Below are 25137 nucleotides of genomic sequence, written 5' to 3'. Positions count from 1 at the left end.
ATGTAAGTAGAAGCTAATAGCTTTTATTTATATGAATACCTGACTGCTATGTCGTAAATAATTGTTCAAAGAATATAATTGATTATTTGAAACAAGACTGAACAATTAATATTACATCAACGACCTGTTATCAGCTACCATCTATAGAAGGCATTGACAAGACAGAGGATCGGCAACGTTGTTCTCCAATCTTCCTCCAATGCCATTATAACGTGGACCTCACTATAGCAGGTAACCCGTGCTCCGCAAGGGTCTATCTTAAATCTTGACAAACTGAAAACTTGACGTAATGAAATTTTGAAGAATTGAAAATAGTCCTATAACCATCCTTGGTTAATTAAGAATCTATCTGCTGAATTCTAAGTACATCAGTTCAGTAGTTCAGACGTGATGATGCGTCAAACATAATTTCCTATCCCGTACTTGTATAAGCCAGTTCTTCACCTTATTATGAATATGATTTTCCTCACAGTCGTGTGTTGGTGGGAAGGATATTATTTTATATCCTCTTGAGAATCGACAATTATTCTTCCATTCTTTATTGATTCATACAATAAGATCAACTCTTATTTGGCACTGCTGCACTCATCTGTTACAATTTTCATTGGACTAATTTCGTACGGTTGACTAAAGTTTAAATTTTCAGTCCGCTTGTCTATCCTCAAACTATGGGCTTCTATTTCATTTCATTTCCATTTCATTTTTTTCATCCCACTGACCACCTATGAAAGGGGTATAAGGATTTGTCAATTATAATCTAAGTCGTCAATCTTTGCATTCTATAATGCAAAAAGAATTCCTCACTGGAATAAGGACAAACCTGCAACAACTCCTCCCTCACCATAATTCTGAACTTTTCACCTGTAAGAGCTTTTATGCGTGTTGGCAATGAATTATAAAGCCGAATTCCTGCACTCTTTACCCCCCTCTCATACTTGCCAGTTCGATGAATGTCGTCTCTGATGTTTTGTCTATATCTGGTATTGTATGAGTGGAACAACTCTCCTGTATTGAACCTATCTTTACTCCTATCAATAAAACAAAGAGCCTCTAAAATATATACACCTGGTAGTGGGAGAATCTTTAACTCTTTGAAATAATCTCTACAACTTGCTCTAATAGATTCACCCACCATCACTCTGTATCAATATTCAACATTTGATATTTTCTCTTCTTCTTATGACCACAGCATTGCAACTCAATTTGAGAGAAATCCCAGATCTTTATTCTTTATTGATTGATACAATAAAGTACATCAAAAATGATAGGGAGAGAAAATCTTGTGCTATTCCTCTCCCAAATTTAGTTAAGGTTACACATAGTCCGAAATAGGTTAAGTCTTGTAGTTTTTCACTTCACAAAACTTTCAGTCCCTAATTATTTTCACAAAGTAGATTTTTAAATTTAGATGCTTCGAAACCAAACATGGAAGAAAATTTTCACATTATTATCACCAAAATAGGAAATATTATTTTAATCAATAAAAACAATATAAAAACTTTCAGCCCATATAAGCGAAGTGATTTTATGAAATATTATGAGTATTATTGTAATAATGATATGATAGCCTACCATTCTTCTTCTTCTTCTATATGCCGGCTCCGCGACGGAGATTGGCGATCATCAATGCAATTTGGATTCTATTGACTGCAGCTCGGAACAGAGATGTTGAGTCAATGTTGAACCACTCTCTCAGGTTCTTTAACCAGGATGTTTTCCTTCTTCCAGGCCGGCGTCTTCCTTCAATCTTGCCCTCCATTATCAACTGCAGGAAACTGTACTTCTCATTGAGCATCACATGTCCAAAATACTGAAGCTTCTGACTCTTAATACAGTAAAGAACCTCCACTTTAGTCCCAATTCGTTCTAAAGCCTACCATTATCAAACCAATTAATAACACTCATGTAACCTGAATTCTCCACTGAAATTACAGAAGGTGGGTCTAAATATCACTGTTACCCGAATTGAAATAGGAGCTATGTAACGGAAATCTACCGAACTATTGAATTACAAAACATTCAATTTACAACATCATAATTGACGGGAAAACCTCCTATGGGAATAAGTTTAGAGTTTCTGAGGATTGTGGAGGCGTTTTATTGCTTAATACGATGACAGACAAGTCACAATTACTACTCTCATTGTCTGATTTTTCTCAGCAGGTTCTAGCTCATATATGGAGCAAATTATTGTTGCCTGGAAACTGGAACACCGGAACTTAGCTTGTGAATCAATTACAATTCCTTTTCAACACCCTCACTTGACAATTTACCAGCTGGAAACACGTACTATTAGGTCTAACTATGTAGTTTAATGTTCCATTATAGCTTCAGGAATTTAGAATGGACGGATATCTCTGTATCATTCCCATTTTCATTCCCATTTCTAGTTCACATTCTGTACAATGAACGAGTCAAGTACAAAGAAGAATCGAGCGCGTAGCATCTGTTCAAATTTTCATTGCAATGACTTCAATTAAATTGTAATATCAAAATAATTCCAAGTCCAACCAAGATAACAGAATGAATATTCTCCAATGTCATCTCATACATCTTGATAATTTTTCGCCACACTGCACAGAAAGCAGCTGTTTTCCAGTCCCTACGTAGATCTGAAAGACATTGTTTGCAGACGACTCTCGTCTGACGACAGAACAGGTTTCTTTCCGGCATAGGCCGGAAAGAGTACCCTTTCCAGCCGCTAACATGGAACTAAGAAAAGTGATCAAAAAACATCTGATTATTTGTGTTCATTATTCAATAATTAAAACATTTATAATAATATCATTTCATTGTCATTTGAAAGAATGAAAAAGTATAAACTCAACCTCCCATATAATTGAAGATCATATTTTAGGTTATTTAGACAAATCAGAATAAAAAATGAAAATACTTGGAAAATTTCCTGATATTCAGATCACCTCAGATTTGCTTGAGCTATCAACTATTCTCATATATATATATATATATATATATATATATATATATATATATATATATATATATATATATAGTTTATTTTTGTGTGTGGCGAAAAATAGCGATCGGCCTTCGGCCTCGGATTTGAAAACCGATTTCGAGCCGGAAAAATCTCATTTTCTGCTCTAGGTGCGAAATATACTATATCCTTCCCAATTTTAATTATTTAATCTCATCTCAAAACATCATATCTGATTCCTTCAAATATCCTCAACATGCTCCTTAATAGGACCTCTCCATTTATGGAATACATTATTATTCATAAAATAGAATTATAGTACCCTTTTCATGAAATTAATAGAATAATAGATTAAAAACCATCAGTAAAACATAGATTGAAAATGGCATTAGTAGCCGAAACATGTCGTGACGAAATAATTTTAAAAGGGTAGGCCTACTCAGATGTATATTTTTATTTATATTCAGAAGTAACCCTAAAGAAAAAAAACGACTATCAGTGAAACATTGAATGAAAAAGACTAAGAAATTGTCTAAAAACCACAGATTTAGTGATACTTAGAAAGACCGGTTTCGGTTATTACACCATTGTCAATCTCTGAAAAACATTTCTCAGAGAACAGAAGAGTTTCTCAGAGATTGACAATGGTGTAATGACCGAAACCGGTCTTTCTAAAAAAAGAAATCAATAAATCTGTGGTTTTTTGTCAATTTCTTAGTCTTTTTCATTCAATATGGATAAATTACCACAATATCAACTTCTCAACTACACAAAAAGTATCAGTGAAACATTATTATTCATTCAATCTTATCTAAATTTGTGAGAGGAATAGCACAAGGTTACCTTATTTTTTCCCTTCCTATCATTCTAATGATGAACTTATTGTATGAAACAATAAAGAATATGGATATGAATCATTCAGAACTCATTACACATTACACAACTCCCAGAAGAATACCTCATTAATAAGATACTCATGGAAGACACAAGAGCATTATAATCATTAATTGAAATTATTATAAAAATAATAAATAATTGATGAGATGCTTATCCAGGTTCTAGAAAGATTTTATACCTGTGTGAAATTCGAATAATGAAGGGAATAGTCTATAGTGAGGTCCAGGTTATAATGGCAGTGTTTGATTAGCTATCCTTGTCTATCATGTAACAAAGTGGATAGCGCTATCTCTTTCTCGCTTTGTTCTGTTGCCAGATCGTCTTTCAACAATGTAGAATTAATAATTAAGTAACAAAATATTTCATGAAAATAAATTATTGAAAAATATGATTTTTTGCTTGATAAAATATAATAGATTATTTTAAACCAGAATGAACCGTTGTTATTACATCAATAAACCTGTATTAGCTAACGTCTTTAGAAGGCATTGACAGGACAGAGGATCGGCAACGTTGTTCTCCTATCTTTCTCCACTGCCTTTATAACGTGACCGTCACTATAGTTATAGTTCATTGAATTGGTAGATTTTCATTAGTATAATGTTTTTATAAAATTCATTACCCTTGTTAGTTGGAATAACGATATTGAAATTCATTAGTGTTGGAGTTGGATGTTGTGAGATGTTCGTGAGAAGTTGGCTTCATTATCGCAGATATCGTTCTCCGACAATCCGATTGATCGTTTAATGAACTCTCCAGTTCAGTTTTATAGACTCCTTGAACTTGAAGAATAAATCCAGCGGCCTGTCAGCTGATCACGGCAACATTGTAGCTTGCAAATTTGAAAGTAGAATCTTTTGCAACCGGTCTGCATATTCATGAGAGCAGTTGATAACCTGATGTTCCTCCGGTTAATTGCCGGAATTAGAATACTTCTTATGATTGGCAGACTGATTGTGTTGTGGAGATGGGATTCACCAGGTCGATAAAGCTGGGACTGCAGAGGCTTGGCTTTCTGAGTCTCTAGATTAGTCTTTTATGAAACAATATCGGGACACCGAGCTTCGCTCGTTATTTTTTTCATTGATAAACAGAACACAATTATTCTCTAAAATGATCGTGTTAATATTTCACAGCTGGCTATATCCAGTCTATTTCCAGTCTCATTTCTGGGAAAATTTCAGGACCTCCGTAATATTCTTGAGAAACATGGCGGATAATGACTAAAATACCATGTTATTCACGGTTTTCTCGAAAACGGCTCTAACCGATTGTTTTCAAATTCATACCCTGTATAGTTATTTATCAGCTCTATCAACTGGCATGAGTCTCCTTTCTGGGAAACTAATGGGGGGTCCACCCCATCCTTGAGAAATGGACTTAGTAACCTCCTTCTCGTGCATGAGGTAGGTAGGTAGCGCAGTTCATAAAAAGAACAAATAGTCGAGATATTTCATCTGTAGAACAGCTGATTTGACGACTTTAAAAAAATGACGACTAAAAAAATCATCGAATTTCACAATTCACACAAAGGAAAAAGTACTCTGAAAACAATTATATATATATATATATATATACAGAAGTCTGATCGTAGTTTCAAATATGAGCAAGGAAAGTTGTGTGAGTGTACCACACCAGATTTTTGGGTATTGGTCTATATGTGTGTGTTTGTGTGTGTGTGTGTGTGTGTGTGTGTGTACACGATATCTCATCTCCCAATAAACGGAAAGACTTGAAATTTGGAACTTAAGGTCCTTCCCCTATAAGGATCCGACACGAACATTTTCGAACAAATCCAATTCAAGATGGCGGCTAAAATGGCGAAAATGTTGTCAAAAACAGGGGTTTTCGCGATTTTCTCGTAAACGGCTCCAACGATTTTGATCAAATACATACCTAGAATAGTCATTGATAAGCTCTATCAACTGCCACAAGTCCCATATCTGTAAAAATTTCAGGAGCTCCGCCCCATCAATGCAAAGTGTGATTTTAGATTCCCAATTATCAGGCTTCAGATACAATGTAAACAAAAATTTTCAAGTGGATAAGATTGAGCATAGAAATCTCTACAATTATTAATGTTCAGTGACATTTTCACCTAAAATTGAAAATAAGCTCAAAATTCGAGAAAATGTGTTTATTCAATAATGCAAACTGTTGGCAACTGTTGATTCTATTAAATCATTCACTATGAAGAGATAGGAGACTTCGTGTGTCTCCAGCGTTATTGTCCTGCCACCAGCTGGCAGATCTTTGAATGAATAGTAGACTTGAGATGCGCGGGAACACTTGCGTCAGGTGATGAATTTTCAAAACGGCAAGGAAAGTTGTGTGAGTGCGCCGCACCAGATTTTTTTGCAAATAATGTCACTTTCTATAAAATGGTTTCTACTCATAACTCCTGATGCAGTTTCAATATATATAATTTATAATCCTATAAATAATACTAATCTTTCTTCCCGATAAACATTCATCACAAAAAGGATTGTGAAAAATAATGACTATGGAATCACAAATTTGGAGTTTGGTAGTGTTCGCTACCCAGTCCATCACGAATATTTCTTCTCGGGTTTTGAACATTTCGCATGATACAATCAAATCAAATCAAATTTTATTTCCATTTAAAATACAGTTCACAAACATAAATATAAATTACATTTTATGGAAAGATTAGCATCTGCAACGAAAGAATCTGAGCGCGGATGCGAGTTGTGCTATTTCATAAAACTAAAAAGAAATATAATTATAATTCTATTCTAAAAACAAAAACAAAAAAATACAATATTACTAAAAATTACTTGCAATGAAACAAAAAATTACAATGTTATCTTGCTTACTCCCAATTTATCAGGAATCAACCTAAACTACTTACTCTGTGAAATTCCTCTCCTCGATCTCAAGATGACTCAACTTAACTATTGGAAACAAGAACTGATCAACTCAACTAGAATCGATTCAACTAAGCTAGAATCAAATCAACTAACTTGACTCGACTCAACTAACTTGACTCGACTCAACTAACTTGACTCGACTAACGGACTCGACAGCTTCCGTATATTTTGTCCTTGTCTATTATATGTCGATTGCAAGCAACGGTCGTTTGTTCCTCGGATTTATTCTCAATTACATGAAGCCACTCAACAACTCAAGCAACCAACTGAATTTATACACCTTGTATCACGAATTCTATACAGTCGGCTTGTCTATGGTGAGGTCCGCGTTATAATGGCAGTGTTTGATTAGCAATGGTATTGCTATCCTTGTCTATCAGTCAACAAAGCGGATAGCACTATCTCTTTCTCAATTTGAACTGTTGCCAGATCGTCTTTTACTTTTTTGTAGTTGAGAAGTTGATATTGTGGTAATTATTCATATTGAATGAAAAAGACTAAGAAATTGTCAAAAAACCACAGATTTATTGATACTTAGAAAGACCGGTTTCGGTTATTACACCATTGTCAATCTCTGATAAACTGTATTACGGTAATAACTACTGTACTTCGGTAATAACCGAAACCGGTCTTTCTAAGTATCAATAAATCTGTGGTTTTTGACAATTTCTTAATATTTTTCATTCAAGACCGTCTTTTAACAATGTAGAGTTAATAATAAATTAACAATATATTTATCTCATCTTAATTATGGAAATTCAACATGAAATTATTGAAAAATATAATTTCTTGCTTAATAAAATATAATTGTTTATTTTAAACGAGAATGGACAATTCATATTACATCAATGAACCTGTATTAGCTACTGTCTATAGAATGCATTGACTATCTTTCTCCACTGTCATTATAGCGTGGACCTCAATATTGTTCACTAGCAGGTAACCCGTGCTTCGCAAGGGTATATATTAAAACTTGACGTAATGAAATCCCGAAGAAATAAAAATAGGCCTATAAGAATCTTCGGTTGATTAAGAATTTATAAGCAGCATTTCAAGTAAATCAGTCCAGTAGTTCAGATACTTCAAACCGCGCTGTCGATTGTACAGTGGATTATTTCTTAACCAACGATCGTAAAACACAACGGTCACAGCGGAGGATATAGTGAAGTCCACGTTATAATGGGAGGTTTCGATTAACATTTGTGTTGCCATCCTTGTCTATCATTCGACAAAACAAATTGCACTATCCTTTTCTACCTCTACGAGGTTGCCAGATCGGCGACATTGTAGAAGTATAATCAATCAAAAAATACTTGATCTCAATTAAGAAAATCTATTATTAAATCATTGAATTGTTTTATGTCTAATAAGATACAATTAATTCTCTAATTAGATTCTATAGAAGGTAGTGGCAAGGCAAAGAATTGGCAACGCTGTCTTCGTATCTTTCTTCACTTCCATTATAACGTGGACCTTACTATAGTAAGTTTGTCAAGTTATTGGCTAATTTCGAGGACCGAGTTTCGCTCTGGAGTACAAAAGCATAAAAAATGTATTACGAAAGAAGAAATTATAATAACATTCATACAGAAATGTTCTATCTAATCACAGTAGATTGAGATTAATTCCCAGAGGAATGCAAAAATGTCCATCACAAAGGCCCAGTTGCTCAAAAGCCGGTTAAATTTTAATCCTGATTAACTTCACGAGAACCAAATCAGGGAAGACCATTTCCAAAAGATGTATCTTCTGGAATTAATTAGGATTGAAAATAACCCGGCATTTTTGCAACCGGCACTAAACACCTGATTGAATGATTACAAAAGTTCAACAGCTGAGTCATAATTTTGACACAGTCCCACACACATGAACTCGCTCACTCACTTCCATCACCAACAGACGACTAAATAATTATTATCAGATGTTTCTCCAAGGATTAATAATAATTATCCTTTTAATGTCCTTCAGCGAGTTTTCCCAGGGATGAGACCTGGTGCAATCGAATCTTTATATTATAAACCTACTATGTTCTGAATTTCGTGAGAATCGTTAGAGCCGTTTTCGAGATCCGGTGAAATACAAACATATAAACATCTAAACATCTAAACATCTAAACATATTAAGAAGTTGCTCGTTTAATAAGATAGGATATAATAGACGGTTGACTCTGATAAGCTATATCTCGTGCTATATCACGCGATTAACAGTTAATCGTGTTAATTATTATTAATTACTAATAAGATGCTTTTCTCTTATTAATCATGAATATGCTCATATGCACCTTCATTTGCAATAAAGGTATTAAAAAAAGTATTCCCCACTCCTCAGGTATTTCGTACAGACCAGACCAGACCCTTCAGTCAAGATTGTTTCTGGTTTATTGGACGTTTGAGGTTATGTTCCGTGACAAATCGGTCAGTCATCAAAATGGTCAATTAAAAAGCAACCAATTTAATGACTCCTGACTGTAAAACTGTCGTTAAGGGCTCAAAATGAGTTCTATAGAAATGTTTTACCGATCAGAATTAACTGAGGAATCAACTTTAACGAGCACTAACAAATTGATGGTTTAGAGCTGCTTTGCAATAGCTGATGTTGGATAACTGTGTTTTTCTTTTGGTTCATTTAACAGTTATTGAGTTACAAACACGTGTTGATGGAATCATGAAATTACAGGGAGTTTTGAATATTCTTGACTCATCGAGAAATACAGTATCAACTGTCAAAATTTGATTATTTCAGATGTTATTCAATCTTGGATGATATGATTGTTATCTCTGATAATTTTCCCGATTTCTGTGAATATTCCTGATTTGAATTATTCTAGCATTGTGAATAATGTTGAGAAGAAGGATTTCATGAGAAAGAAGAAGAATTGATGGAGACGGAGGATGAGAGGACAATGGGAAAGGAAATAAATGATAGGATAGAGGGAATAATGTAGAGAAGAGATAGAAGAAGAAGAATTTGATGAGAGAGAAGGTGAATTGTGGGAAGAAGTAGGAGAAGAAGAATATAGTATTATAGGAGAGGAAGGGAATGGTTAGATAGGAGAAATAATGTAGAGAAGATGTAGAAGAAGAAGGATTTCATGAAGAAGAAGAAGAATTGTGGAAAAAGGAGGAAAAAGATAATAGGGGAGGAAATGAAAATGATAGCATAGAAGGAATAATGTACAGAAGTGATAGAATAGAAAGGAGAATTGTTGGAGAAGGAGGAAAAGAGAAGAAAGATTGATTGATTGATTGATTGATTAGCTGCCTTTATTAAAAACCTAAGAGGGCGAAGTTAGGGCGCAGCCGGCCCTCTCTTACACTTAACACTCCAATACAATTCTAAAAAAAACCAAATCACTGTACAACAAAGATTATAAGATGAAATAAAACAATTTACAAAATAATAAAATTTCCAAATAGCATGGGAGAGGAAAGAAAAGGTGTGAAAAGAGGCATAATTGACCGATCGAAGTGAGGTCTAAGATTCAAGTAGACGGTTTTGCGTTTCTCTTTATGTTTATATGTTTGTATGCTCATATTTATACTCGGCAATAGATTTTCATGAAATTTGACAGGTATGTTCCTTTTTAAATTTCGTGTCGGCTTTTTAAATAAGGTTTTTTGAAATTTTGCATTTTAAGGATAATACAAAAGGTGAAAGAGTCTCCTTCGAACGCCAATATCATCTTAAAATCAGAATTTATAATTATTTATCATAAATCAGCTGTCGAGTGGATTATTAATTGCATGCAATGACGCCTTCAATAAATATCTCAATGTAACTTAGTAAAAAATCAGCCGTCGTGTTGACTATTAATTGCATGCAATGACGCATGCAATTAATAACTAAAATAACATTAGTATTGTCTCTCGACCTTTCTCTGCTTTCAACTCGTGGAGTGGATTATTAATTGCATGCAATAATAAATTAATATCTCAAAGTAACTTGGTAAAAAACCAGCTGTCGTGTGGACTATTAATTGCATGGAATGATGCATGCAATATTAATAACTGAACATAGTATTAATATTTCTCTCGACCTTTCTCTGGGTCCAACTCTGGCTGACCTATTGCCAGTATGTCAATTCAGTTCATTTTATTCGTTTGTCACAGGCTAAACAATAGTAAGCATTGACAATAATCATGTATCCCTGAAAAACATAAAAATTTTAACATTCATTATTTATACAGAGTTAGACTAGATAAATTTTTAAAATGGTGAAAATCTAATTTGAAAACATTTCTTGAAGGAGATAAGGGATTACGTTCGCAACTTAAGGGATTGGTTCCAGTGTACATCCAATGACCTATTCAGAGCAGCTGTAAATAAAACTAAAATCGCCATCATGATAGCCAACCTCCGCCATGGGGACGGTACATGAAGAAGAAGATTGAAGGAGATTAGCTTTAGATGTAAGCATTTTTGAAACACCAACCCCAACAGCCATTTTTAGTCGTTTTCACACCGATATCTCGCCGACACGACAGGACAGGTCAGAATTTATTCTGAAGAACAGAGGAGGCTGTGGTTTATAACTGCGTGAGGCCTACTGTTTACAGAACTACTAGTTTAGAGAAGAAATTATAAAAGAATAAGGAATAGCTTACACGCGAACAGCGCGTGCTGTCTTTATTGCATGACAGTCCATTGTGAATTGCATTCGAATCTACAAATTTGAATGAGACTTTAAGCGGGGCTTAATAATTCTTCTAGCGTGCAGCCATCTTGTCATTGGACCAAATATTTTGAATGTGGAGTTGAATTTCTCTTTTGTCTTTCATAGTAAAGTCCACGATATTATAATAGCAGTATTTGATTAACTTTGGTGTTGCCATCCTTGTCGATCATACCACAAAGCAGATCGCGCTATCCTTTTCTAGCTCCACAACGTCATTACCACCATACCGATTTCAACAATGTAGATATATAGATAATCTGTGCAAAGGCTAAAAATAAACTTTCTACTGGTGATATTTTTCAAAGTATTTCGATTTGTATATCATCAAGCTATCAAAATGAAAAAGTTTTCTCAGGAAAGCATTTTTTCTGATCATCACTTTTTGAGATATGTGCGCCTAAAGTTTGAATTTTTGGGACAGAACTTTTTAAGTTCGGTAGGATATAAATCCTTGAGATTTAGAGGAAGGATTCTCCATGATTGTTGATCTACTAGAACAAAAGTTTTTTGAAAATATCAATTTTTGAAAAATTTATTCAATTTACCAGAAATTACTTTTTGTTGAGTTATTTTTGGTTATTTTTTATAAATTGAATAACTATCTTAAAAATGGGGATATTTTCAGAAAATTTTTGTTTTACTAGATCAACAGTACCATGAAGAATCTACCCTCCAAATCTCATGGATTTATATCTTACCGAATTTGAAATGTTCTGTCCCAAAAATTGAAACTTTAGGCGCTCATATATCAAAAAGTAATGATTGGAAAAAAATGTTTCCTGAGAAAACTTCTCCATTTTGATAGCTTGATGTTATACAAATCGAATAACTTTGAAAAATATCACGAGTAGAAAGTTTATTTTTAGCTTTTGCACAGCCTTGAATAATAAATTTTCTTCATTGACATGGAATATTCTGTTGATTATCTATATCTCTACATTGTTGAAATCGGTATGGTAATGACGTTGTGGAGCTAGAAAAGGATAGCGCTATATGCGTTCTGGTATGATAGACAAGGAGATGGCAACACCAACGTTAATCAAATACTGCTATTATAATATCGTGGACTTTACTATGAAAGACAAAAGAGAAATTCAACTCCACATTCAAAATATTTGGTCCAATGACAAGATGGCTGCACGCTAGAAGAATTATTAAGCCCCGCTTAACTCACTTTAGGCGCTCATATCTCAAAAAGTAATATTTTCCTGAGAAAACTTTTCCATTTTGATAGCTTGGTGATATACAAATCGAAAAACTTTGAAAAATATCACGAGTAGTGAGTTTATTTTTAGCATTTGCACAGCCTTAAAAAATATTTCCTTAAAATATTTCCTTGACAAATGAAATATCATTGATTGTTTTGTGACAAGAATGAACAGTTTTGATATTACACCAGATATAGCCAAGCAAAGCATTGTGCAGCCAGAGAATGTGCAACACTGTACTCCTATCTTTCTACACCGCCATTATAACATGAACCTCTCTAAAATGAGACTGATCCACGAAAAAAAGGTTTGTCACTTTTTCTTTCTTAGTTAGTAGCAACGATTGGAAGCCGTCTATTAGCCGATATGTCAGACATTCCAGGCCAGACAGACACAGTATAGTAATTAAAATGCCAATTTGAATGTCCACGGCACACTTGTGAAGAAGAAGAAGAGGGAGAAGAAGATGATGAAGAAGAAGAAGAGCTATGTTTAAAAATTTATTCATTATGTCACTAAATTGTTGAAAAACTATGCAGCAACGTTGCGGTGGTAGAGAAGGATAGCGCTATCTGCTTGTCGTTTGATAGACAAGGATATCAATATCATTACTAATCAAACACTGCCATTATAACGAGGACCTCACTTGTATTAATCCAAATTTCGCTTCTGTTTTTGTGGCAGCTACTCACGCATGCGCACTTTCGCGCTTGCAAAAACGCCGGAAGCGTCACGTGATCTAGAATGAAACGGAAACTGGTCTGCGAAGACTTTTTTAATCCGGACCAACCCAGGTTCTCCGACTATAGTGAGGTCCACGTTATATATATATTTTTTTTTTCATTTCATATTTTATCCCACTGACCACCTATGAAAGGGGTATAAGAATTTGTCAATTATAATCTAAGTTGTCACAAAACACTTTTAAAGTGAAGATAATGTACTATTCCAAATTCTTAACCATTATTTGTTTCCACAAAACAATTTCAAAGTGAAGATAATGTAATATTCCAAATTCTCAACCATCATTGTTTTCACAGAACACTTTTAAAGTGGAGATAATGTAATATACCAAATTCCTAACCATTATTTGTTTTCCTAAAACACTTTTAAAGTAGATATAATGTGATATTCCAAATTCCTAACCATAATTTGTTTCCCTAAAATACTTTCAACGTGAAGATAATGTAATATTCCAAATTCATAATCATTATTTGTTTTCACAAAACACTTTTAAACTGAAGATAATGTACTACTCCAAATTCATAACCATTATTTGTTTTCACAAAACACTTTTTAAGTGAAGATAATGTAATATTCTAAATTCCTAACCATTATTTGTTCTCCTAAAAATCTTTCAACGTGGAGATAATTTGATATTCCAAATTCTTAACCATTATTTGTTTTCACAGAACACTTTCAACGTGAAGACAATGTAATATTCCAAATTCTCAACCATTATTTGTTTTCACAGAACACTTTCAACGTGAAGATATTGAATATTCCAAATTCTTAACCATTATTTGTTCTCCTAAAAAACTAACAACGAGAAGATAATGTAATATTCCAAATTCTCAACCATTATTTGTTTTCACAGAACACTTTCAACGTGAAGATAATGTAATATTCCAAATTCTTAACCATTATTTGTTCTCCTAAAAAACTAACAACGAGAAGATAATGTAATATTCCAAATTCTTAACCATTATTTGTTCTCCTAAAAAACTAACGAGAAGATAATGTAATATTCCAAATTCTCGACTATTATTTGTTTTCACAGAACACTTTTAAAGTGGAGATAATGTAATATTCCAAATTCCTAACCATTATTTGTTCTCCTAGGAAAACTTTCAACATGAAGATAATCTAATATTCCTAATTCCTAATTATTATTTGTTTTCCTAGGACACTTTCAACGTGAAGATAATCTAATATTCCAAATTATTATTTGTTTTCACAGAACACTTTTAAAGTGGAGATTATGTAATATTCCAAACTCCTAACCATTATTTGTTCTCCTAGAAAAACTTTCAACGTGAAGATAATGTAATAGTCCAATTTCCTAACCCCTATTTGAATTCCTAATACACTTTTAAAGTGAAGATAATGTCATATTCCAAACTCCTAACAAATATTTGTTTTTCCAAAACACTTTCAACGTGAAGATAATGTAATATTCCAAATTCCTAACCATCATTTGTTTTCACAAAACACTTTTAAAGTGAAGATAATGTATTCCAAATTCCTAACCATTGTTTCTTCTAAAAAACTTTCAACGTGAAGATAATGTAATATTCCAAATTCTCGACCATTATTTGTTGTCCTAAAAAACTTTCAACGTGAAGATAATGTAATATTCCAAATTCTCAATCATTATTTGTTTTTCTAAAACACTTTTAAAGTGTGTAGGGTGAATGTTGATGTTGTGGAACTTTTCCATGATTGAATAGACTTAAAACGTTGTCAAAAATCCACTTTAATTAAATAAAAATCGATATTTTAAAATATTAATTTTTATTTAATTAAAGTGGATTCAAAAATTCACTTGAAAATAATCTAAATTAAGTGAAAATAATCTAATATTCCAAACTCCTAACAAATATTTGTTTTTCCAAAACAGTTTCAACGTGATGATAATGTAATATCCCAAACTCCTGAGCATAATTTATGTTTCCTCAATTTTTTCCGGTTTGGAAAAGATTTAGATTGATCTGCGCAATTCAAAAAGATGAAGCTCGGAGGAGAAAATTATAGTACGAGGTGTCCAAATCTTCACTTAGAATACTTTATAATTTAAGGAGAAAGAAGGAGAAGAAACAAAAAGAGTTTAAGAAGTTAGACGGATTGATGGCAACCTGTTAACACCGAATTCGTTTTATGTTATGTATGTAGTAAAATATCGAATAGCTCAGCAGGGGGCGTGTGCTTGCTTGTCGAATATAATTTGACGAAATTATCGTCGAGGTTAAGACACGATAATCGACAAGGAAATTATTGAAATTTTATGCAAAGCATACAGAAAACACATTACTGTCATTTATGTTTATCATCAACATCATCATCATCAATGTTTGTATAGTGAGGTCCACGTTGTAATGGCAGCGGAGAAAGATACGAGAACAACGTTGTTGATCCTCTGTCTTGTCAATGCCTTGTATTGACGGTAGCTGATACAGGTTTATTTAACGGTTCATTCTCGTTTAAAATAATCAATCATTGACCGAGCGAAGTGTGGTCTAAGATTCAAGTCGACGGTTTGGCATTTCTCTTAGTTTGAATGTTTGAATGAATAAATGTCTATATGTTGTGCATTTACGGCGAAACGCGGTAATAGATTTTCATGAAATTTGACAGGTATGTTCCTTTTTAAATTGCGCGTCGACGTATATACAAGGTTTTTGGAGATTTTGCATTTCAAGGATAATATGAAGGGAAAAAGGAGCCTCCTTTATACGCTAATATTAGAGTAAAAATCAGACTATAGAATTATTCATTGACCGAGCGAAGTGAGGTCTAAGATTCAAGTCGCCGGTTTGGCATTTCTCTTAGGGCCGTTTGCACAGTGACAGTTTAAACTAAATTTCATTTTAAACTGGATTAAATCCGTATAAAGTATCGTATGTTATGATGTGTTTCATTTTGAGTTTAAGCCAACAGCTGATTAAATTCAGTTTAAAATTTACTGGTATGTTCACTCCCCAAGTGGTGAGACAGCCTGACCGTACATGTACGTTTTCATTTTTCTCTTTGTTGTACAGTTAACGTACTGGTACGTTCAGTCACAATATCACAGTATACATACAGTACGGAAACTTGGCTATACCCTGACGCCAAAATCCGCCATCTTGTTAGGAAGCGCTGCATTGTAATAGTATTGATGGTAGGTTCGGATCACTTTAATGATCCGGATCAATTGATCTCTTTTACTGCCACGAGCCAATCAGAAGACCAGGATTGGAACTTCCCAAGGTCACGTGACGTGTTTAGTATTGGGGTCATGTAAAAAGCATTAGTAAGATAGGCGTTTGATTACAAGTTTTCATTCTGTATCTATTCTGTGACAATATTGTACTAGTAGCGCAGTCTAGCATCTTTTTGACGAACTACATCCAATAACAGACTGATAAAATCTAGTAGGCATTTGTTTTCATCAAAACCATGTGACTCTACACTCTTGGCTCTAGAAATAGGTTATGTCGTTGCTTACGGAACTACAAGGCTAGAACACTCAGGTGATCAGCTGTTCAAAAGCGTACACTTCAACCCGTGTTTACATTGAAAACCCTATGTTGAATGGAATTTTTCGTGAATAAACGTTAATAATTCAACTGATAATCACTCTTTTCGAATAAAGACTTGTTATTTTATTTTTCCAATTCAAATTTTAACCTACATCATAAATTTCAAGGGTAGTAATCATTGAAATATTTAATATTTTTAGTTGTTTGTTAAGCAATTTCTAGGTTACTTGTTTCAAGATAGCTTATTCAAATTCAAATTTACTTCTTTTACAAAAGTATCAAGTTTAGCAGAGGCATGGTTTATAAATAAGAATTATCATGTTATTGAACAAAAATACATTATAAAAACATTGTTGATAAACTAAATTAGTTTCTTTCTAAACGAATTTAAGAACAATGTATTTACGGTTGCGCTCAACTCTATTCTGGAGTTTAAGACTAAATTCATTATTATTTCAAAACTTCCAAGTAAAAAAGTGTTGATTTTAAATCGTGTAGGATAAATATTATATATATATATATACATATACCGTATATATGATTCATGGCTGGCATACATTTAATAGAGAATGAGTTACAATTTATAAAATAGTGTACCCTGGTAGGTCTACAAAATTAACTGTATAGTTTAACACCGTAATTTTTTTATTGAAATTATGACATTTACAATCATGAATAATATTTCAATTGAACTACTGTATATACCTATACTTTCTTCAAAGTTTAGAATCATTAAACTGCCAGTAGTGTTTTGGATTACGGTATGTGTTTCCTCTGACCCCACAACTGTGGGTAATTGATAAAGGAGAAGTTATTGAAGATCGTGCTGTAATTCAAATAGCAGAGCTTCAAAACTGAATGAAGTATGAACATATCAGTTTTTGACATTATATTTTATATTAATATATATTAGGTAGAAGTAAAATGACACTCATTCTTTCACCCATTAATCTATTTACTCACCCGGATAAGTAAGAAAGTCGTGTTTCAGTTGATTCGTTGTTGATTATCCATATTTATTACCAATATTATTACAATGTATTGTATTTTGATAACTTTAAACTGAAAAGGCACATTCTTTTGGTGTAACGACGACCGTTTAGTGCTAGTGTTGTACATTATCAAGCCAAACAGAAACTCGAAACGGTCGTCGCCACACCAAAAGAATGTGAGTGTTTTTTCCCTTTAAAGTTATCAAAATGAAATATAGTTAATGTTCAACCTTCTAGTGGCGCACTAAGACACTACCTCCGTAAACTCGGAGGTGTAGTGACTGAGACCGTAATTGAAAAAAATTTCAAAGACGACCAATACGGTATGCGCTTTTTCAAGAATTGACAGAAAAATGTTGTTAATGTTGTTCAGTTATAGGGTCTAGAAATTTAAAATAACTAAACCTTATTGACTTCTATATCGCCCAGAATAGGCGATTTTTCTGCTCTTACCAGCGTTTTCTTAGCTTTCAAGAGAAATTCTTACGTTTGGTACAAAATTCAGGTAACTTGAGGTGTATTAGTTATGTAGGCTATTGAAAGGGCTTAGAAGGTGTGCTAGAAATTGGCGTTTCCAGTGTTTATCTGTGTTTTATCAGGATTTTCAAAACCAAATGAGCAGAAAATGTTCAAATTTTATACACATTTTTAGCATATGAAATAACAATTCAATGAATGAAATGACAAATTTATAGCAACACTGAATTGGGTTATTAATTGCGCTATGATTCCCCTGCCATTTAGCAGATAATCTTAACTCAGCTGGGGGACTCTAGCCTTTGCATGTTAGAAGAGACCATCATGAATATTAATATAATTTGTGCAAGAGCGCGCTTAATTATGCATAACCAAGCGTGCAGACAAGAAACGTACAATATCTGAAAAGAACAAAAGGAACACTAGCTCACACTGAAAGCGTGCTTGGTTGCGTTCAGTGTAAACATCGTGTTTCAATAGCACTTTTCAAATTTTGTTTTCTGGGTCATGCATGATTCTACGTAAATTTGCACATATCCATTCAATGTGATCATACAATTATTCTCATGTATCAGGATATTATTCATATTATTACTGTTGTGACCAAGAATAAATCTTTCAAGTAGTATCCTACCAGAGCGTCAATAGACATATCATTGGTTCATTAGCGCTATTGAAGAATATGCATAGATTTTTCATGATATGACATGGTCTTACATATGATATAAATATAAAAACTCTGATATCTCACTCTGCAATAAATTATTATTTACACTGTATCGATCAGCCATAACCCATAAAGAACACTTTACTTACTTACCGATACAGTACTTACTTCCGATGAGTAAGATGTACTGTATTCCTCACGGTCGTGGATCGGGGAATCGTCAAATTTTCAAATTGTGCCAAACTCACTTTGTTAAGAGTAGAAACAGATTAGATAAAAATGATTCATGTAAGTTACTGGATCAGGCTGAATATTGAAATCCTTTACTGAGAAAGCTAGCAGTATTATCATTGATCACATATAGCCTATTCGTTTATAATAATATTGTTAGAGATACCGTAATGTATGTTCTGTTTTAATACTAAAGATAACTACACTGCAAAATTTTTCTATTTCAAGCCATTCTTGTTATGATTTGATAAGAATTCTTATTACAATAGTGACTTATATAATAAAATGAGTAATAGCCTACCAATTTACCTTTTCAAAAAAATTATGTTTAATCTAAAAATTCCTTAAATCTAATAAAGCTATAAATATTAGCATACTACAAAAGCCATGGTTGTAATTCCTCTCGTAGAAATTGAGCAATACTGTAATCAAAATTGAAAAAAACAATAGGTAGGCCTAATTCAAAGCTCAAGCAACTCAACTTTACACTATATTACTATATTTTTTTACAATAATTGAAATACATGTTTGAATTGAAAAAGCTAATTTAAAACATGGGTAACCTACACATTGGTTAACCAATAACTAAGAATATTAAGAGAACTCAATGATACTACCCTTGAAATTCATGATGAGAGATAAAAATTGTATTGGTAAAATAAAATAACAACCCCTTATTCGAAAAAGTAGTTATCAGTTGAATTATTAACGTTTATTCATGAAAAATTCCATTCGACATAGGGATTTCAATGTAAACACGGGTTGAAGTGTACGCTTTTGAACAGCTGATCGGCTGTATGTACTGGCCATGAGTTGAGTAGGCCATGGTTATGTTAGTTACTCAAGTGATCGCGCGGTTGTATGTTGTTGTTTATTTACTGCTTGAAAATGGCAAGTTTTAGTAGAGGTAAACACATGGATGATGATGATATTATTCAATTTTTTACTAGCCCAGATTCAGATATCGAAGATTTAGCTGTAAGTGGAAGTGATTCTGAGTTTATACAAGTGTCAAGTGATGAATCTTCAGATGAGTCAGATTCTCCAGCTGCATTTGATCAACCAGTTCCCAGTGGAAGAAGACCTACAAAACGTAAACGTCCAGTACTGATAAAAATAATACTTATAACTGGAAAAATGATGTGACATATAAGCCAAAACTTCATGATTTTATTGACAATGACTCTGGTATAAATCCCACTTTAGGCTTGACTGACGATTCACTTTAACTAGACTATTTTTTGATGAGGTACTAATTGAATTCATAGTCAATCAGACAAATTTATACTACAAATATCTTGTTGAGAAAGGAATAATAACTTCCAGGAATATTACACAAAAGTGGAAAGATACTACAGTACGTGAAATATTCACGGTTTTAGGAGTGTTTTGTTTGATGGCTCATGTAAAAAAAATCGAATAAGGGATTATTGGTCAACTAACCCATTGATTGAGACAACAATTTTTGGAAAAGTAATGTCACGAGATTGGTTTATTTTATTGCTGAGAACATTACATTTTAGTGACCCATGCACTGCTTCTAATGAAAGACTCTACAAAATAAGATTTGTCATTGACCATTTACGCCAGAAATTCAAGTTTGCTTTTACTCCTTTCAAAGATCTGTGCATTGATGAGTCCTTGATGCTGTGGAAAGGTAGGCTTGTGTTCATGCAGTACATTCCCAGTAAAAGACATCGTTTTGGAATAAAGTTATTCATATAATGTGATGTTGAAACTGGATATGTAAGTGATTTCATTGTTTACACAGGAAGTGAGACTGAAATAAATATAATTGAAAATTTAGGTACTTCAGGTTCAGTTGTAACAACTCTTTTGGAACCATATCTGAACAAGGAGCATACACTTTTTTGTGATAATTGGTACAGCAGTCCACATTTATTCCAATACCTGCATGACAGAAAAACCGGAGCTTGCGGTACTGTACGACCAAATAGATTAGGTTTCCCAAAAGACTTTTCATAGAAAATGAAGAAAGGGGATCTTGAATCAAGAAACTCAGACACAATGTTGGCTATAAAATTTTTTGATAAAAGGCCAGTTCACATACTGTCCACAGTGCATGAAAATAAGATTGAAGCCTCTGAAAAAATTGACAGGGAGACAGGTGAAGTAATAAAGAATCACACAGCAACAATGGAGTATACAAAGAAGATGGGTTCTATTGACAAATCTGACATGCAAATCAGTTCATTGGAGTGTGCCAGAAAATCTATGAAATGGTACATAAAATTTTTCATGCACCTATTGGATGTAAGCATGTTGAATTCATATGTACTATTTCAGATGAAGACTGGGAAAAAGCCCCAAATGTTGGATTTTAGGCAGAGAGTAGTCAGTCAAATTTTTGAGAAGTTTGCTGAGCCAAAATCAAACAGCAGGGGAGGTCGTCCTTCTTCTCAAGAAAGTTCTTTGCGCCTCACCCAACGTCATTTTCCTGAGCCAGTTCCTCAAACTATAGGGAAAGGGTCAAGAAGTCAGCGACAATGCCATGTATGTAAGCATACAAAAAAACGAGAGTCAAAGAGGAAGGACACCAGGTTCTACTGCAAAGACTGTAACATAGCTTTGTGTGTGTACCCGTGCTTTATGGAGTACCACACTCTTCTCAATTTTTAGCAGATCAACCATGTAGAATAGATTAGATGTACATATAGTTAGATTTTGTGTATATAGGCCTATAGTACGAGAATCTGACTCAAAAAAGACTACAATATTAGCGTGCATAACTTCATTTTACCACACCACAGCAGGTTGCAGAATAAGGTATGTTTTTATGAAGTATACTGAATCCATGCATGAAAAATAACTATTTTGGGGGTTAATTTTTGCTGTATCTACTCACATAATGGAGCTTATGAGTAATATTTTTGTGCAGGAATAAGTCAATTATATATTCATAAACTCCTCAAGAAAATACATGCAGCTTAAGACTAAAGTGCGAGATAAATTTCTTTTAACACGGCTCTTTCTCAAAGACGGAGAGGTCCGATGCTCTATCCTCCACTAATCTCTCCCACTACCTAGCAGCATTCTCCTTCTTTTGTGTCTGTGTGAGAGAGCTTTGTAACGCTTCGCTCCCCTCCACTGGCAATGTTCCAAAGTGATATGTTTGTGTATGTTACGGAGATGTGTTCATCACAAGAACCTGAAGCGAAATGACATCCAATTGTGTGCAGGATGTCCGTCTGTGACTATGCTACAAACTGTGGAGGGAGAAATGGGTTTCTCCTCTTCATGTTAAGAGTAATTTATCTCGCACATTAGATAAAAATTATATTGTGGGAGGGGGGCTGCTGACCCCCCTCCACCACCCCTTGGTCGCAATTGGGCTGTGCTACATGGTTAAATTGTTGGTTGGATATTTCTAACTACAGAGGAGGTGATATAATCATATTGCATGTTGAATAATACCAACAAAACCTGAATAAGCAATTCATGTTTGAACTGCAAAAAAACCCAGGCTGTGGGTATTGGAGCGCCCGGAAAAACGTAGGAGTTAAAGGGTTAAGCTTTGACTATGCAAACGGCCCTTAATGTTTAAATGTTTATATGTTTTTATGTTGCGCATTTACGGCGAAACGCGTTATAGATTTTCATGAAATTTGACAGGTATGTTCCTTTTTAAATCGCGCGTCGACTTACATACAAGGTTTTTGGAAATTTTGCATTTCAAGGATAATATGAAAGGAAAAAGGAGCCTCCTTCATACGCCAATATTAGAGTAAAAATCAGACTATAGAATTATTCATAATAAACCAGCTGACAAGTGATTACACAGATGTGTGGAGAAGACAGTCTATTGCTGTATTTCCATATAAGGTCAATAGTTTCAATTAGGTACTTGTGGATGAGAATACTGCGTGAGATCTACTGTTCACAGAACTACTAGTATTTTATTAAGCAAGAAATTATATTTTTCAATAATTTCATAATGAATTTTCATTATTACGATGCAATATTATGTTAACTAGTTGATTATTCTACATTTTTAAAAGACGATCTGGCAAAGCGAGAAAGAGATAGCGCTATACGCTTTGTTGAATGATAGACAAGGATAGCAATACCATTGCCAATCAAACACTGCCATTATAACGTGGACTTCACTATGGTGTTTATCTTTCTGTGAACAAGCAAGCTTCAAAGCGAGAAAGAGATAACGCTATACGCTTTGTTGAATGATAGACAAGGATAGTAATACCATTGCCAATCAAACACTGCCATTATAACGTGGACTTCACTATGGTGTTTATCTTACTGTGAACAAGCAAGCTTCAAAGTGTGGCTGACTCTTCATTCGGCTCGCAATAAAAAACACAATCTCAGACAACGATCCATGAATATTCCGTATCATGGATGTAAACTATGATGAGGGGTATCATCAATATTATTGCTGCTCCAAGCCATACAACCGGCTTATGTCCCAACCAAACGCAATTTTTCATTTCAATTTCCGCAAATTTAAGTCTCACATTTCATTGCTCAACGATAAATTTCAATGAGTTAACAACCTAAAGCCAAACAAAAACACATCGATTTTTGTTCGTAGGATATTTTGCCGTCCTTATGCAAACCTTTTAATGTAATACCTTAAACCTTGTAAATGGAATGTAAATAAAATGTCCTTTGCATGCACGCTTTGAATATAGCATCGTGGAAAAACTCCGACAGCAAACAAAGAAATTTGCTCTGAATATTTTGAGTTCGGATTCCTGTTTTCATTCGATATTATCATAGATAAAGGATATTATCATAGCTCTATCAACTGCCACAAGTCCCATATCTGTAAAAATTTCAGGAGCTCTGCCCCATCAATGCTAAGTTTGATTTTAGATTCCCAATTATCTGGCTTCAGATACAATCCAAAAAAAAAATTTAAGTGGAAAAGATTGAGCATGAATATCTCTACAATTAATGTCTAGTAACATTTCCACCTAAAATTGAAAATAAGCACGAAGTTCGAGAAAATAAGATTATTCAATTTGCAAACTGTTGGCAAGTGTTGATTCTATAAAATCAATCTCTATGAAGAGATAGCAGACTTCATGTTTCTGCAGCGTTATTGTCCTGTCACCAGCTGGCTACTGAATAGTAGACTTGAGATGCGCGTGAACACTAGCGTCAGGTGATCAATTTTCATAACGGCAAGGAAAGTTGTGTGAGTGCGCCACACCAGATTTTCCTTGTTGAATCTATATAATAAGAGAGAGTAGGGTTGTGTTTGTTCGTGTGTTCGTTTGTTCGCATCAAAACATGTCAACTTGTGGATTGCATACCGGAAAAACGGGAATGATTTAGATCTCCTAATTTTGAACATAGATTCTAAAAATATCAATCTCGTGCACCTGGAAGCCCAAATTTCATTTTTCCTTCTAGATTTTTCAGAATTAATGTTCAAACTTCATTAATAGTACATACGATTTCATAAAAAAATCATATGGTCGGAATTAAAAATTTTTATTATATTAAAGAACTGGATTATACACGTATACAGGTGTAAAGTAGTATAGGAAAATTATGTTTGACGCATTCAATTATGTTTTAATTGAAAGGTGGTCATATGATACATGATTCCCATACAGGATTTCCAGAGAAAAGATATGGTGAAAACCGCACATCGATATCTCAAACCTTTCAAAATTTATTCTCATTCATCTCCTTTGTTATAGTATAGAAGATAATAGATAAATGGATGATATATCCATCTATCTTTCATCTTCTATTCTATAATAGTGGAAAGGACTGGCTTAAACACGTATACACACGTGTAGAGGATAGGGGAATTATGTTTGACGCATCATCACGTCTGAACTACTGGACTGATTAACTTGAAATGCTGCTTATGAATTCTTAATCAACCGAGGATTCTTATAGGCCTATTTTCAATTCTTCTGGATTT

At 33.8% G+C, this 25137-nt stretch overlaps 1 protein-coding gene across 4 annotated transcripts in view; it reads left to right on the top strand.

Annotated features, from left to right (window-relative positions):
• The window catches only part of LOC111045189 (serine proteinase stubble), a 312932-nt gene that overhangs the window by 251010 nt on the left and 36785 nt on the right, over positions 1–25137 (top strand). Inside the window, exon 1 of one of the 4 annotated variants that reach the window (XM_039426136.1) lies at positions 21879–22004. The exons of the other annotated variants lie outside the window; for them this stretch is intronic. The gene's annotated coding sequence lies outside the window, so the exon portion shown is untranslated. Of the gene's footprint in view, positions 1–21878; positions 22005–25137 lie in introns of those variants that run through there. 4 annotated transcript variants of the gene reach the window in all.

This window comes from Nilaparvata lugens, chromosome 4 (assembly GCF_014356525.2).
Source record: "Nilaparvata lugens isolate BPH chromosome 4, ASM1435652v1, whole genome shotgun sequence".
NCBI lineage: Eukaryota > Metazoa > Arthropoda > Insecta > Hemiptera > Delphacidae > Nilaparvata > Nilaparvata lugens.
The sequence above is the reverse complement of the archived record's forward strand: the minus strand, read 5'-3'. Positions and strand labels throughout refer to the sequence as shown.